General features: G+C 50.8%; 1 long non-coding RNA gene across 1 annotated transcript in view; it reads left to right on the forward strand.

The window, feature by feature from the left end:
* The window catches only part of LOC122696251, a 7,800-nt gene extending 2,208 nt beyond the window's left edge, over positions 1-5,592 (forward strand). The window contains exon 2 of the long non-coding RNA XR_006341717.1: positions 5,295-5,592. This is a non-coding gene — a long non-coding RNA (uncharacterized LOC122696251). The remainder of the gene's footprint in view (positions 1-5,294) is intronic.
* Positions 5,593-14,277: the final 8,685 nt, after the last annotated feature.

The following is a 14,277-nucleotide window of genomic DNA, read 5'->3' on the forward strand; positions in this document are numbered from 1 at the left end:
TCCAGGGATTTTCCCAACCCAGGGTTCGAACCCAGGTCTCCCGTGTTGCAGGCGGATTCTTCACCAGCTGAGCCACAAGGGAGCTGATTACTCCTAAAAGAGTTCATCTAAAAGCTCTTACTTCATTGACATGTACTTAACAATCTTTGACTCTGCCTCTGCGCACCAGAAGAAAAGTTTGCATGGGTCCTGCCCTATTTAAGTTTTATCATCTCAAGTTATCTCTGTTGCTGACAAATTTTGTAACAGGAATCATCAGATCTTAAAATTTGATTTCTAGTAAACCTAAGGACAATGAAAATATTAATGTTGATGAGTCTAGAGATATAGTCATTAAACCAAGCTTGTTTTCATTCATTAAAAATTAATACCAGGGACTTCCCTAGTGATCCCAGTGGTTAAGAATCTGCCAGCTAATGTGTGGGACATGGGTTCAAGCCCTGGTTTGGGGAGATTCCACAGGCCGCAGGGCAACTAAGCCAGTGTGCCACAACTGCTGAGCCCATGCACGCCCTAGAGCCACAAGAGGAGAAACTCGTGTGATGAGAAGCTCAGTGGGTAAAGAATCTGCCTGAAAGGCAGCAGACTCTAGTTCAATTCCTGGGTCGGGAAGATCCCCTGGAAAGGAAATGGCAACCCACTCCAGTACTCTTGCCTGAAGAATCCCATGGACAGAGGAGCCTGGTGGGCAACAGTTCATAGGGTCACAAAGAGTCGGACACGACTGAGCAACTAAACCACCACCAGTGTGATGAGAAGCCTGCACACCACAATGACGAGCAGCCCCTGTTGGCCTGCAACTAGAGAAAACCCACATGCAGGAGCAAAGACCTAGGACAGCCAAGAATAAAAATAAACCCTGGGTTACATGATTCTGAAATTCATTTGAGTATTAGCCAGTTAGGGCTCTTTTACCAGTTAATTTTGGCAGGACCACATACCTACAGTACACACATACACACAGATTCAAACCAACAGAGATCCTGTAGCTTCGAAACCAAGCAGGACCCTGTGGGGCTCCTGGGCACACAACCTTTCTGTGTCCCCTTGACTACAGATGCCTCATGAGCTCCCCCCCCGCCCCATAGTTTTCACGGCATTAGCTGGTAGTGGCCCTCTCTGCTCGGCAAAGCAATAAAACTTTTCCTGCTTCACCTAAAACTCTTGTCTCCAAGATTCAGTTCAGTCCTGGTTCACAGAGACTGAGTTTCGGCATCACTTCACATCCCCAAATTTCATCCATGAATCAGGAACAGTAATACAAAACCCATTGGTTACAAAAGAGGTTGGTTTCCCTGGCGGCCTAGTGGTTAGGATTCCAGGCTCTCCCTGCCGTGGTCTGGGTTCAATCCCTGGTCTGGGAACTGAGATCCTGCAAGCCTCATGGTGCGGCTAAAAAAAAAAAAAAGAAGTTGGATTCAAATTGGGTTTCTGACCGATGGAACAAATACAGGTCACCTGTTTAGATGGCGAAAGTCTTTTCACTAATACTTATGGAGAAGACGCAAGAGTTGTCTTGTCCTTGACAAGTTTCAAGTTACCTATCCCACTTTTGTTTCTCTCTTTTGAGAAGAGTTACTTTCCTGAAATTTGCGATTTCAAAAGGTGGTCTAGATAAGTGTTTCTGGAGAAGACCAGGTGGGCCATTTACATCTCAGAAGCATAGGAGGAAGAAGGCAAATTCTAGGAGTAACTTCTGTTCCCTTAAGGCCACAATATTAATATATAATATATATTTAAGCCTCACGCTAAGTAGGGGAAGTCTGAGGAGCAGTAAAAAGATTGATGGGCTTTGAGTTTTTCTGGAGCCTCATCTCAGTCCTGTAAAGACTAGATTTGTGAAATAAGGACAGCTCTTTTAATTCCTCCAAGAATGGGGTGGACACTTCAGGGAAAATGATACCAAAGTGCTGACATACCCATCCACCTGCTGGAACGTTTTATTGTTCAGTCAGTCATGTCCGACTCTTGGTGACCCCGTGGACTGCAGCACGCCAGGCTTCCCTGTCTTTCACCATCTCCCTGAGTTTGCTCAAACTTATGTCCATTGAGTCAGTGATGCCATCCAACCATCTCATCCTCTACCACCCCCTTCTTTTGCCTTCAGTCTTTCCCAGCATCAGTTTTTTTTTCCAATAAGCTGGCTCTTCACATCAGCTGGTCAAAGTATTGGAGCTTCAGCTTCAGCATCAGTCCTTCCAATGAATATTCAGGGCTGAATTCCTTTAGGATGGACTGTTTTTATCTTGCTGTCCAAGGGACTTTGGAATGTTTTACTTTCCTTCATCTAGCTCAGGGAAGAAGGCCAAAAAAATAAAAAAATCCTCCCAGGCTCTGAATATCAGCTATGTTTAGTTCAGTCAGACCCGTGGCCTTCAATCTTGGTAATCTACTTACAGAAACCTGAGAGGCTCCTACTTGGGTTTAAGAAATTCTTTACCTAGGGCCCTCATTTACAACTTTGATGTGAAGAGGCTTGCCTGCAGCCTCGGGTGGTCCCATTTCTGAAGGTGACCATTGAATAGTGTCTTTGGGATAGAAGGCCATTCAGACAGCAGACCAGAGCGGGCGCTCAGTACAGGGGCGTGGAGGGAGCAGAGGTGAGGTCAGCCTCAGGGGTTCTGTTTGTTTGCCTTAGGCACTTTTACACCCCTTACCTTTCACTAGTCTTCTGCAGCATCCTTAGAAGCTATTTTGGAGTTTTGAAGCCCTTCGGGGCTTTTGCATACCAATTAAAAAAGGTACAATAACAGGATGAGAGCTCTCTAGCGTTTTTATAATTTAGAAGCCTCTCCAGTCCCAGGGGTCTATTTTAGGAGAGCTCTGATCCCCCTTGTGTCCCGCAGACCCTGTGGGCAGGGGTCCCAGAGACGGGCCAACAGGAGCGGACCTTGTCCTCTGTCGCCTTTCTCTGTGCGTAGGAAGCTCAGTGAGGCCAGGAGCGCCTCGGGGCGGCCCTGCACTTCCCGGTGCAGGCCGCCGGCGTGCACACACGTGCTGCCGTCTGAACTCAGCTGGCCCCCTCGTCTGCGCGGGACCGCTGGGCCCTTGAGGCGCGGCGCCCAAGTTGGCGGTGAGACGCGAGCCCAGCTTCCGGAGGAATCTCGGGCAAGGCAGTGCACACGCTCCGGTCTGCCCCTAGCCCCCCGCGGAGTCTCCTGCCGCGGCTGACTCTCCTGGGTCCTGTCTCTCCCTCCGGGGGAAACGGCGGCGGGGGCTCGGGGCCCCGGGGCGGTCGGGCCACACTGTGTGTCCTGGACGAGCAGTGGATGGGGATCCGGGTTCCCTGCGGGACCGAGCCGCGCCCGGGGGTGGGCCCTCGGACACCCTCACCGGGCTCCCAGTCTCCCGGGACACCTTGCGGCTGCAAGAAGCACAGGTCCCTGTTCTTAAAAGTGAAAGTCGCTCAGGGTAGCCGACTCTCTGCGACCCCGTGGACTATACAGTCCGGGAATTCTCCAGGCCAGAATACTGGAGTGGGGATCCCTTCCCTTCTCCAGCAGATCTTACCGACCCAGGGATCAGACCCAGGTTTCCCTGTTCTTGGGAGCTGAATTCATTCGATCTGTCCTTTCACTACCAGAGGGTTTATTCAGACCATGTAGCAACTTTTTTCTTTTTTTTCCAACTTAAGCAAAACCTAACAAACCAGCCACTTCTGTTTCCCTGGGCCTCCTTCACTGCCCTCCTGGGTCCCCGACTCGGAAATGCACCGGGGCCCTGAAAGGCTCCAGGGCACGTAGAAACAGCTTGAATAAAAATGTCGGGATCGTCCCTTAAGAGCAGCGAGGGTTGGCCAAGAGGAGAGCCCAGCGGAACCCCCCAGGGGCACCAAGGAGCCAGTGGGGCCTGGGGGCCCCCGTGGTGCTGAGCACAGGGTCGGGTGTCGACTTAAAAAATGGTCACAGCCCACAAGTTGAGGGTTATATTTTATTTGGTGGGAGTTTTTAGGACTTTAAGCCTGGGAGACAGCATCTCAGGTGATCCTGGGAGAACTGTTCTGAGGAGGTGGGTGGGGCAGAGAGAAGTTTATAACAAGCCGTGGTAGTCTGAACAGCAAAGGATTATTGTAATTAAGGAAAGCCAGATAGCTCCAATTAAGGTATTTAGCACTTTCCTATGTATGTGCTAAGTTGCTTCAGTCATGTCCGACTCTTTGTGACCCCATGGACCGTAGCCAGTCAGGCTCCTCTGTCCATGGAACTCTCCAGGCAAGAATACTGGAGCAGGTAGCCATTTACTTCTCCAGGGGATCTTCCCAACCCAGGGATCAAACCCACGTCTCACATCTCCTGCATTGGCAGGCAGTTTCTTTTCTTTTTTTAACTGATGGATAATTAATTTACAATATTGTGGTGGTTTTTGCCATACATCCACATGAATCACCCACGGGTGCACATGTGTCCCCTCATCCTGAAGCCCCCTCCCGCCTCCCTCCCCACCCCATCCCTTGGGTTGTCCCAGAGCACCGGCTTTGAGTGCCCTGCTTCACGCAACGAACTTGCACTGGTCACGTGTTTCACACAGGGTAATAGGCACCTTTCAGCGCTAGGCTGGCGGGTTCTTTACCACTAGCGCCACCTGTGTACGGGCAGATGCAGGCATCCAGGATCCCTGAAACCACTCCTTTCACAGGCATCTCAGCCATCTGGGTCAGGGTCCTGCGATTTGACGCTATACGTCTGTAGTTCCTTGCTCACCGTAGGGAGTGGTGGCGGCTCACAGTGGCAGCTCACTGGCTGATAGTGGGCTCTGTTCTTCCCGGGCTCAGAAATTCATGTTTGGAGGGCTGAAACCCTTGACAGCTGAGACGTCTTTGTTTATTGATGTGGCCGGAAATATTCCATTTCACAGGGGCGAACTCCAGCCATCCTCTGGGGAGGGTGGGTTATCTCTGATACACCAAGCTAGCATCGACAAGAGACTCATCAATAATTGATCTAAGAAAGAAAGGGAAATTTTTATTGGCACCAACCTGATGATCCTAACCCAGGAGACAGTCTTTCAGAAGCTCTCAGGCCTGCCCGTTGGAGGTCAGAGCAAGGTATGTGAGCTGTCGAGACAGAGGGCTGTACGTCAGACAACTCAGCCACAGGCCGTGCAGTCCAGGCCTGCACACACCCGTGAGGGTGGGCCGTGGCACGCCCCCCCCTCCCCCCACCCAGTAGGGCAAGAAGAAAGGTTCTCTCCTGGGGTCTGGTGAAGGCAGGCACTCAGCCCTTACTCGAGGGGTGGGAGGGGGCTCAGACGGGCAGAGAAAAACTGTACGTTCAAATATTTCTTGTTTTGTCCAGAATCACGACACAGAGAACAGACCGGGGTGTGGGAAGTTGCAGCTAGCAGACTTAAGCTTTTATATATGTCGACGGAATGAGCGGACAACACGGGCCTACTGCTCAGCAGAGACAGCGACATTTAATGTCCTGTGAGAAGCCATCATGGAAAAGCATAAAAAGAGAACGTCTGCATACGGATAACTGAATCAGTTTGCTGTAAGGCAGTAATGAACACAGCGTTGTAAATCAGCTCTACTTCAACGAGAAAACAAAAAAAGATTTCGTTTTGTCATAAAATACGGATTTTATTTCATCACACTGATTTTCTGTAGTCTTTTCTCTTTTCCATTTCATTAATTTCCACTCTCACTTTTATTAATTCTTCTCTGCTGCTGACTTGGGATTTAACTTGTTCTTCATTTTCTCATTTCCGAAGATGGACGCTTAGATGGTTGCCCACAGAGCCTCTTCTCTTCTAATAAATGCAAGCAATGCTACAAATTTCCCTCTAAGCACTGCTTTTGCTGAATCCCACACATTCTCATCAGTTGTGTTTCATTTTTATTTAGTCATTTAGTTCAAATTATTTTTAATTTCTTGAGAGTTCTTCGATTCATGTGTTTTTTAGAAGTGTGTAGGTTTTCTTATGGCTGTTGTTTTCGGGTGGTTTTTTTTTTTTTTTGGCTCTGGCTCAGCTCGTGGGATCCTAGTTCCTGACGGGAATTGAATCTGAGGCCTTGGAGGTGAAAGCATGGAGCGTCCTAACCAGTGGCCTGCCAGGGAATTTCCAGGCGTGCGTTCTGAGTCTCCACGTGTTCGGAGATTTTCCAGTTGTCTTCCTGTCACCGGTTTCTGCGTCAGTTCCCTCGCGGTCTCAGGGCAGACACCGTGTGATTTCTGTGATTCTGAGTTGGTGAGGGAGTGTGTTACGGCCCAGAGTGTGGTCTGTCCTGGTGAGTGCTTCCAGTGAGTGTGAGAAGAATGTGTCTCTTTATTCCCGCTGTGCCGCGTCTCAGTCGCTGCACAGGCTTTCTCGAGCTGTGTGCGGGAGCAGGCCCCTCCCGAGCCGCGCTGTGCCCTCGCGGCGGCGGCCTCTCTCGTCACAGAGCAGCAGGGACGGCCCCTGTGGCCCCTGCACTGGCAGGCCGATTCTGAACCCCTGGACCGGCAGGGATGTCCCGGAGAAAGCGTGTCTTGCTCTGGAGGATGCCGTCTGTAGATGTCCGTTATGTGCGGTTCACGGTGGAGCAGAGTTCACCCGCGTCCTTCCTGGTCTCTGCCTGCAGGGTCTCCTCGCTGACCGGGCTGTGGAAGTCTCCGACCATCACAGTGGATCATCTGTGTCTTTTCTGTTCTTGCCTTAAGATCCATTTTATCTGATACTAACATGGTGATCCTAGCCTTGTTTTTTAATGAGCATTTACGTGGTATAGCTTTTATCCATTCTTTTTTAAACAAATTTAGTTAATTCCCATATTGTTGGCTGTGCTGGGCCTCCGAGGCGATGCTGGCTTCTCACTGGGGTGGTTTCTCTCGTTGGGGAGGGCGGGCTCAGCAGTGGTGGTGACGGGCTCGGGGACCCTGCCGCAGGTGGACCCTTCCCAGGCCAGAGATCAAACCCGTGTTCCCAGCACGGGTGGGCGGATTCTCAAACAATGGACCCCCAGGGAAGTCCTGTCCGTTTTGTTACTTTCACCCTTTCTGTCTCCCTAGGATGCAGTTGTGTCCCATACAAACAGCATGTAGTTGTGTTGGTTTTGTTGTCGTTTTTTAACAGTGACAGTCTTTGTCTACTAACTGGACCATTTTGTCCATTATTGTTGAATAAAAATCATCGATGTATTGGTTCTCTGCTTTGTGTCTTCTCTCAGATGGATTCTTCTTTACCGTTCATTTTATCACACACATTAGTTTAGAAGTTATTCACTGTTTCTTTTTTCTTTTTAGTAGTTTCACCAGCAATCACAATGGATCTGCTTCACCTATCACAATCTAAAATGAATGATACCAATTCCAACGCGTGTTCATGCGGCCTACTACCTTGTAGAAATCACACACTTGTTGTTCAGTCGCTCAGTCATCTCCAACTCTCTGCGACCCCATGAACCGCACGCGCCAGGCCTCCCTGTCCATCACCAATCCCGGAGTTTACTCAAACTCATGTCCATAGAGTCGGTGATGCCATCCAAGCATCTCATCCTCTGTCGTCCCCTTCTCCTTCTGCCCTCAGTCTTTCCCAGCATCAGGGTCTTTTCCGATGAATCAGCTCTTTGTGTCAGCCTGCGACTACTTTAAACATCTAAAAATATTGGACAAAATACAAACCAAAGCTTTTCAGGTGGAGATAAGCGCTGCAGAGCAGTGGAGAAGGGAGACAGCAAGACGGGCCCACGCCGGCTGACCTGCCCCAGAAGGGCTTTCCGGCTGTGTGACGGGGGAGGAGCCCCAAGACAACTGGTGTACCCTGACTTGAGGAGACAGCGTTCTGAATTTGGGGGCCCACGGGGACCGGAACTTCTACGGCGGAGTTGTAGAGAGAAGAGGCTCAGCTTTCAGGCTCTGCCCTGAGTCCCGTCAGGTCCTCAGCGTGTGGACCGAGCGCCCAAGGCCGGGCGCGACCCCGGAACGAGAACGTCTAACAGCCCTCACGGGGCCAGAAAGGGGCTGTGTTTCCAGCGGCCATGGGGCGTTGAGCAGAGTGCTCAGAAAGCTACTGCTTTAGTAATAGGGTCAGATGGGCCCAGACTGAGGAGTTTTCCGAGCTTCCCTGGTGGCTCAGACGGTAAAGAATCTGCCTGCAGTGCAAGAGACCTGGGTTCAATCCCTGGGTGAGGAATATGCCCTGGAGAAGGGAATGGCAACCCACTCCAGTATTCTTGCCAGGAGAATTCCATGGATAGGAGCTTGGTAGGCTACTGTCCATGGAGTCGCAGAGTCAGACACGACTGAGTGACTCACACACACACACACACACACACACACACACACAAGGAGTGTTCTGAGCTCACCTAGTGAAACTTCAAAGGAAGACCCAAAAGGATCAGATTATTTCCAGGTAACTTAAGTACATTCCAGAACAAAGCTCAAAAACATTAAAAAAGAAACAAATCCCAGTGACCCAACATTATAAAAATTACAATATCCAGCATCCAACAAAAATCACCATAAATGTAAAGGAGCAAGAACATACAACTCATAATAAAGAAGAAAAAATCAATTGGGAACTGCACCAGAAATAAGACAGATGACAAGGTAACAGACACGGGCATTAAAGGTTATACAACTATCTGAAATAGTTGGGAAGCTAGAAGAAAGATGAAAAGGTGTTAAGTAGTGATATTAAAAACCCCACATAGAAGCACATGTCAGTGTAAAGAATTGTACGTGAATACTCAGAGTAGCTTTACTCGTAATGGCCAAATGCTGCAAATTACCCAAATGTCGATCAACAAACAAATGCACAAATTGTGGTTTTTTCAAACAATGGAACACTGCTCACCAATAAAAAGAATGCACTATTTAAAAAACTTTTCTTCTTTTCTCTTATTTTTATTCTTAAAAGAATGCACTATGGATGAGCCCAACAACACAGACAAATCTCAAAATAATTTTACTAATTTAAAGAAGTCAGACAGAGGGACCTCCCTGGTGGTCAGGGGTTGAGACTCTGCTCAGGGCGCAGGCGTGATCCCTGGTGGGGGAACTAAGATGCCACATGCTGCATGGTGTTGCCAAAAAATAAAAACAGACAAAAAGTGGAATATGGCATGATTCCACTTACATACAACTGTAGAAAATGCAAACTAGCAACAGAAAGCAGAGCGGTGGTTGTTTTGAGGGGAGAAGCCAGTGAGCAGAGGTGGAGATCGACAAGAGGCTGAGGGTGTTCGGGTGGGGGTGGGGTGGGGTGCCCCCACCTTCAGGAGGTGATGGCCTCACAGCTGCATGCTGACCTTAAAAATAAAACAGTCATCTTACCAGCAAAAATGAGTTTGCTGGAGAATAGCAGAGAATTGCAATATGGGACAAACATGCAAAGAAGGGCCAGAGGCAGGTCTAACAAAGGAGAGGCATGTTATTTTATAGAGAAGAGGATGGATGTGGGGAGGGGTGGTCCTGAGCCAAAGTCCGCTGGAGAAAAGGGAGAGTTCAGAGTGGGGACGGTTTCTGTCTGAGGTGTTGGAGTGGTGGACTCCTTGTAGGAGAGGCCAGGTACGTTTTCCTGTGAAGCTGAAAGTGAAAGTCGCTCAGTTGTCTGACTGTTTGTGACCCCATGGGCTGTACGGAATGGAGAACAGCAAAGAATTGCAGTTTGGGATAAACATGCAATACAAAGGCCAGAACACTGGAATGGGTAGCCTCTCCCTTCTCCAGGGGATCTTCCCAACCCAGGGATTGAACCCAGGTCTCCCGCATTGCAGGCAGATTCTTTACCATCTGAGCCACCAGGGAAGGCCAAGAATACTGGAGCGGGTAGCCTACCCCTTCTCCAGCGGGTCTTCCCAACCCAGGTCTCCCACACCGCAGGCGGAATCTTTACCAGCTGAGCCACTAGGGAAGCCCAGTTTTCCTGCGGGGACCTGTGATTAATTCTTCCCGTGACTGATTTTGAGTGGTGCTGCAGAGAGTGCCCCCTTCTGGCCTCCCAACTCCATTTTAGTGAGGTTTCCCTTTATTAATTTTCCCACCTATAAATATATCAAAATTGATCAAATTGTGTATTACCTGTCAACCACACCTGAATAAACGTAAAAAAAGTGACAAAACATATTTAATGATCCATTCACTGTCCTACCAGACATATAGATCCTTTAAAGGGTATTTTATCCAGAACACTTTAACCTCATGTACCCCTTCTTGATTTAATGTTGTCCCGTATTTTAATTCTATTTTCCTACTGTTGTTTAGCCGAGACACAGCCTCTTTATACTCACCCCCAGGTTCTCCTCTCACTGTGCCCCCTGCTTAGTTCCAGATCTTCCATTTCAGATCTCTTATCTCAGCCTGAACTATATCCTTCAGAATTTCCTTCCTAAGGACGTTCTGTCTCTGTCTGAATGCGTGTCTATTCTGTGTCGTTCTTTGTTTAGAACTATACACAACTTTCCTTAGTAAATACGAACAGGAATGTGCACCAAGCATAAATACACAGCTGAACTTCCACAAAGTAAACACACTGTGTCTCTAACTCCGGAATCAAGAACCGGAAACCCGCCCACGCCCTGGGACCGCTGCTGTGCCTGCTCCCAGTGCCCTCCTTCAACTGTGCTGCTGAGCTCGGGATGCCTGGGTTCTGTTGAGTTTTGCCTCAGTGTTCATAAGAACCGTTGGTCTGAGTGGTCTGAGGTTTTCTTGTAGGGTCTCTCTGGCTGGCCTTGGTAGGTTGGCTTCATGGAATGAGTTAGGAACTATTTTATACTCTTCAATTTTGGGGAAAAGTTTGAGAAGGCTTGGTGCTAATGCTTCTTTAAATGTTTGCTAGAATTCGCCAGTGAAGCCATCAGATCCAGGGCTTTTTTTTCTGTTGGGAGACTGTTGATCAATCTCCTCACGTCTCCATTGTTTCTCGGAGTTGGTGCATTTCATCTAGTTGACCCGACCTGCTGGTGCACAGCTGTTCACAGCAGTCTCCTTTAATCCTTTTCATTTCTGCTGAATTGGTAGGAATGCCTCCGTACTTCATGTCTGATTTTAGTCATTTGTGTCTTCTCTCCTTTTTTCTTAGTCCATTTGGTTAATGGTTTGTCAAGTATGTTGGTCTTTTCAAAGAACCAACTTTTTGTTCCATTGATCTTTCTCTATGGTTTTTCTATTCTCTATTTCTTTCATTATATCTCCATCCTAATCTTTCTTTCCCTCTGCTAGGCTTTTTCATTTTGGCCACAACACCCAGCTTGCGGGATCTCGGTTCCCCAACGAGGTATTGAAACTATGTCCTTAGCAGTGAGAGTCGAGTCCTGGACACCATGGTATTCCCTCCTCCTGCTAGTTTTAGGGTTTCTGTTCTTCTTTTTCTAGTTCCTTAAATTGTAAAATTGGGCTGTTGATTTGATCTTTTTCTTTTAATGTGTTTACAGCTATACTTTCCCTCTTATCACTGTGCTCGCGGGGTCCCGCACATGTTGGTACGTTTCATTTTGTTTTCATTCCTCTCCAAGTCATTTCTAAGTTCCCTTGTGATTTCTCCTTTGGTCCTCTGGTTCTTCAATGTTCCACTTTTCCTTCTGTTATTGAGTTCCAGCATCATCCTGCTGTGGTCAGAGAATACACCTTTTACCGCATCTGGCTTTTAAAATCTATTGATGGGAATTCCCTGGTGGTTCAGCGGCTGGGATTCTGGGCTCTTGCTGCTGAGGGCCTGGATTCAAATCCCTGGTTGGGAATTAAAATCTCACAAGCTGTGCAGTGCCTCTCTGCCCCCAAGTCTATGAAGACTCAATTAGTGACAATGTGTGGTCTCCTGAAAGCATCCCACGTGTGCCTGAGAAGGATGGGTGTCATCAGGCGGGTGTCCTGGACACATCTGTTAGGTCTGGCTCACTGGTCCTCTGTCTGGCTGTTCTAGCCAATGCTATGGGTGGGGTATTCAAGTCTATTGTTACTGTAGAACTGTCTCTTTCATTCTGTTAGCTTTGGCTTCATATATTTTCACCGTCTGTCGTTAGGTATGTAAACATTTATATTTGTCCTATCTTTCTGCCCTATCAAACCTTTTATTAACATGTGATAATGTCCTTCTTTGTCTACTGTAAACTTTTTTGATGTAAACTCCTTTTTGTCTGGCCATGGTTTAGTCACCCCAGCTCTCTTCTAGTTATTATTTGCAGGGAATACTTTTTCTCATCCTTTCACCTTTGATCTATTTGTGTCTTTGGATTTAAACTGAGCCTCTTTCAGGGACGGACTTTGCTGGTGTCCAGTTGTTAAGAATCTGCCTTGCAAGGCAGGGGACTCGGGCTCGATCCCTGGTGGGGAACGAAGATCCCACAAGCTGGGGAGCAATAAGCCTGCGTTCTGCAACTACAGAGCCACAGATAGAGTCCCCACCCTGCCACAAACGAGGACATAGCTCAGAGCCGACACAGCCTAATAAATAAACATGCTTTTTAAAAAGATGCAAATAAAAAAAAAATAAAGTGAGCCTGTTGCAGACACCACGGAGCTGGACTGTGTGTTTTTATCCATTCCACTCCGCTTTTCCAAGGCCCTAGATGAAGATGCTTTCTGCCAAGTAGCATGTGAGTTTTCCTCTGCCACTTGAGGGAGCATCCCTAGTCCAGAGCCATTTTTAAATAACTTCCTCGTGGACACATTCTTGGTGCTTTTAACGGTGTGGGTTTTGCTTGTGGCGCCGGTGTTATAGCCACTGTTCCCCCCACAGTGTCAAGACAGTCCGCCCCCAGGCTTGCAGGCGAACGGAGGAGGACTGGGCGTGTGTGTGAACCTGGGACTCACGCTGCGCCCAAGCCGCGAAGCCCGGCTGCACTCCTGGTCTCCCGCTGTTTGCTGGCAGAGCCTCTGCCCCTGGAAACCAGCCTGCCAGCCCCCCACCTCCAAGCACATACACCTTCGCCTCCTCCCTTTCTCTGCCCCGCTGGCTCACTGGCAAACCCCCCCCCGCCCCGACCCGGGCTCCACCTCCTGGGCTTCCCCTGGCGGGGCGGGGGTGGGGGGTAAGTGCAGGGGGTCGGTGACAGCCGAGAGTGGGCGCAGTGAGTCTGGGGGCGGATCTCCTCCGGGTTGGGGCCAGGGTCCCCAGACGACGCCCTGGGCGGAGCCCACAGCGGAGGGCTCCGAGGGGTTGGGGGTTCTGGGCCATCAAAGCCAGTTGCTCCCAGAGCTTCCTGGAGTCACGCACCGGCCACGCTCTGGCGGACCACACCTCTCCGCGTCCATCTCCAGCCGGACAGCTGCAGGCAACCCAGGCAACAGGTGTGGGCTCGAGAAAGGACTTGCCCGGTGGTCTAGTGGTTAAAAATGCGCTTGCCTACACGGGGGACACAGGGTCAGCCCCCGGTCTGGGCAGACTGCACCCGCTGTGGCACCACTGAGGCCGGGCTCAGCAGCAAGAGAAACACTGCAGTGTGAAGCCCCCGCCAGGCAACTAGACGAAGCCCGCCCGCAGACCCAGGACAGCCAAAAACAAAGGCATTTTAAAAGAGAGGAAGGGGGAGAAACTGGTTAGGGAGAAGTGATGGGGGTCGAGGGGCTCACGAAGTCTGTCCCACTGGGATATGAAAGAAATCACAGCCGGCTTGCGGAAGACCCGGTGGAGACGGAAAGCCCGTACCCGGGGAGGGGCGGGGGGCCGGCGTGGCGCTTGGACCCCGGCGCGGACGGGGTTTGGGCAGGGACTCAGGACCCAGGCAGCCCTGCGGTGCCGCCCTCGCGGGCCGGCGGCGCGGTCCTCTCGGTACCCTCTCAGTCTCGGGGAGGCCGAAACTGGGGGCCCGAGAGTCAGCGGGGCAGGGATGGTGAGGCTGGACGGCGTCGCGGGGCTCCGGACGAAGGGCGCGGAAACGCGCGCGTCCGGGAAGGCCGCCCGCCGGCCCCGCGCCCCCGCGCCCGGCCGGTCGGAGTTTCCGGACGCCCCCTGCGCAGGCCCCGCTGCAGCCCTGCCCCGCCCCTGGGCCAGCGCGCCCGCGTCCGGTCGGGGTCGCGGACGTCCCATCCCGTGCCCGGCCGCCACCCGACCCAAGGCCCAGGGGTGGGGCGGAGCCCATCCGGCCGGGCGCCGCCACCACGAAGGAAGCCCGGCGCTGCCCCGCGCCGTGCGGGCTGCTGGTGGCTCCAGGGCGGGGACGCGAGGGCCTGGGCGCACGGCCCGGAGGTCGCCGCCTCCGCATCGGCGCTGCGCCTCGTAAAGACCCGGTGGACGCCAAGTAGGCAGCACCCTTCTTAGAAGGACGGGTGGCCCCCGCGCGCGTGAGCCGGGCGGGGACCTGAGACTCTTCCCACGACCTTGTGCAATCGCGAAGGAGCCAAGGGCGCAGAGAGGCCA

Source organism: Cervus elaphus, chromosome 6 (genome assembly GCF_910594005.1).
Source record: "Cervus elaphus chromosome 6, mCerEla1.1, whole genome shotgun sequence".
NCBI lineage: Eukaryota > Metazoa > Chordata > Mammalia > Artiodactyla > Cervidae > Cervus > Cervus elaphus.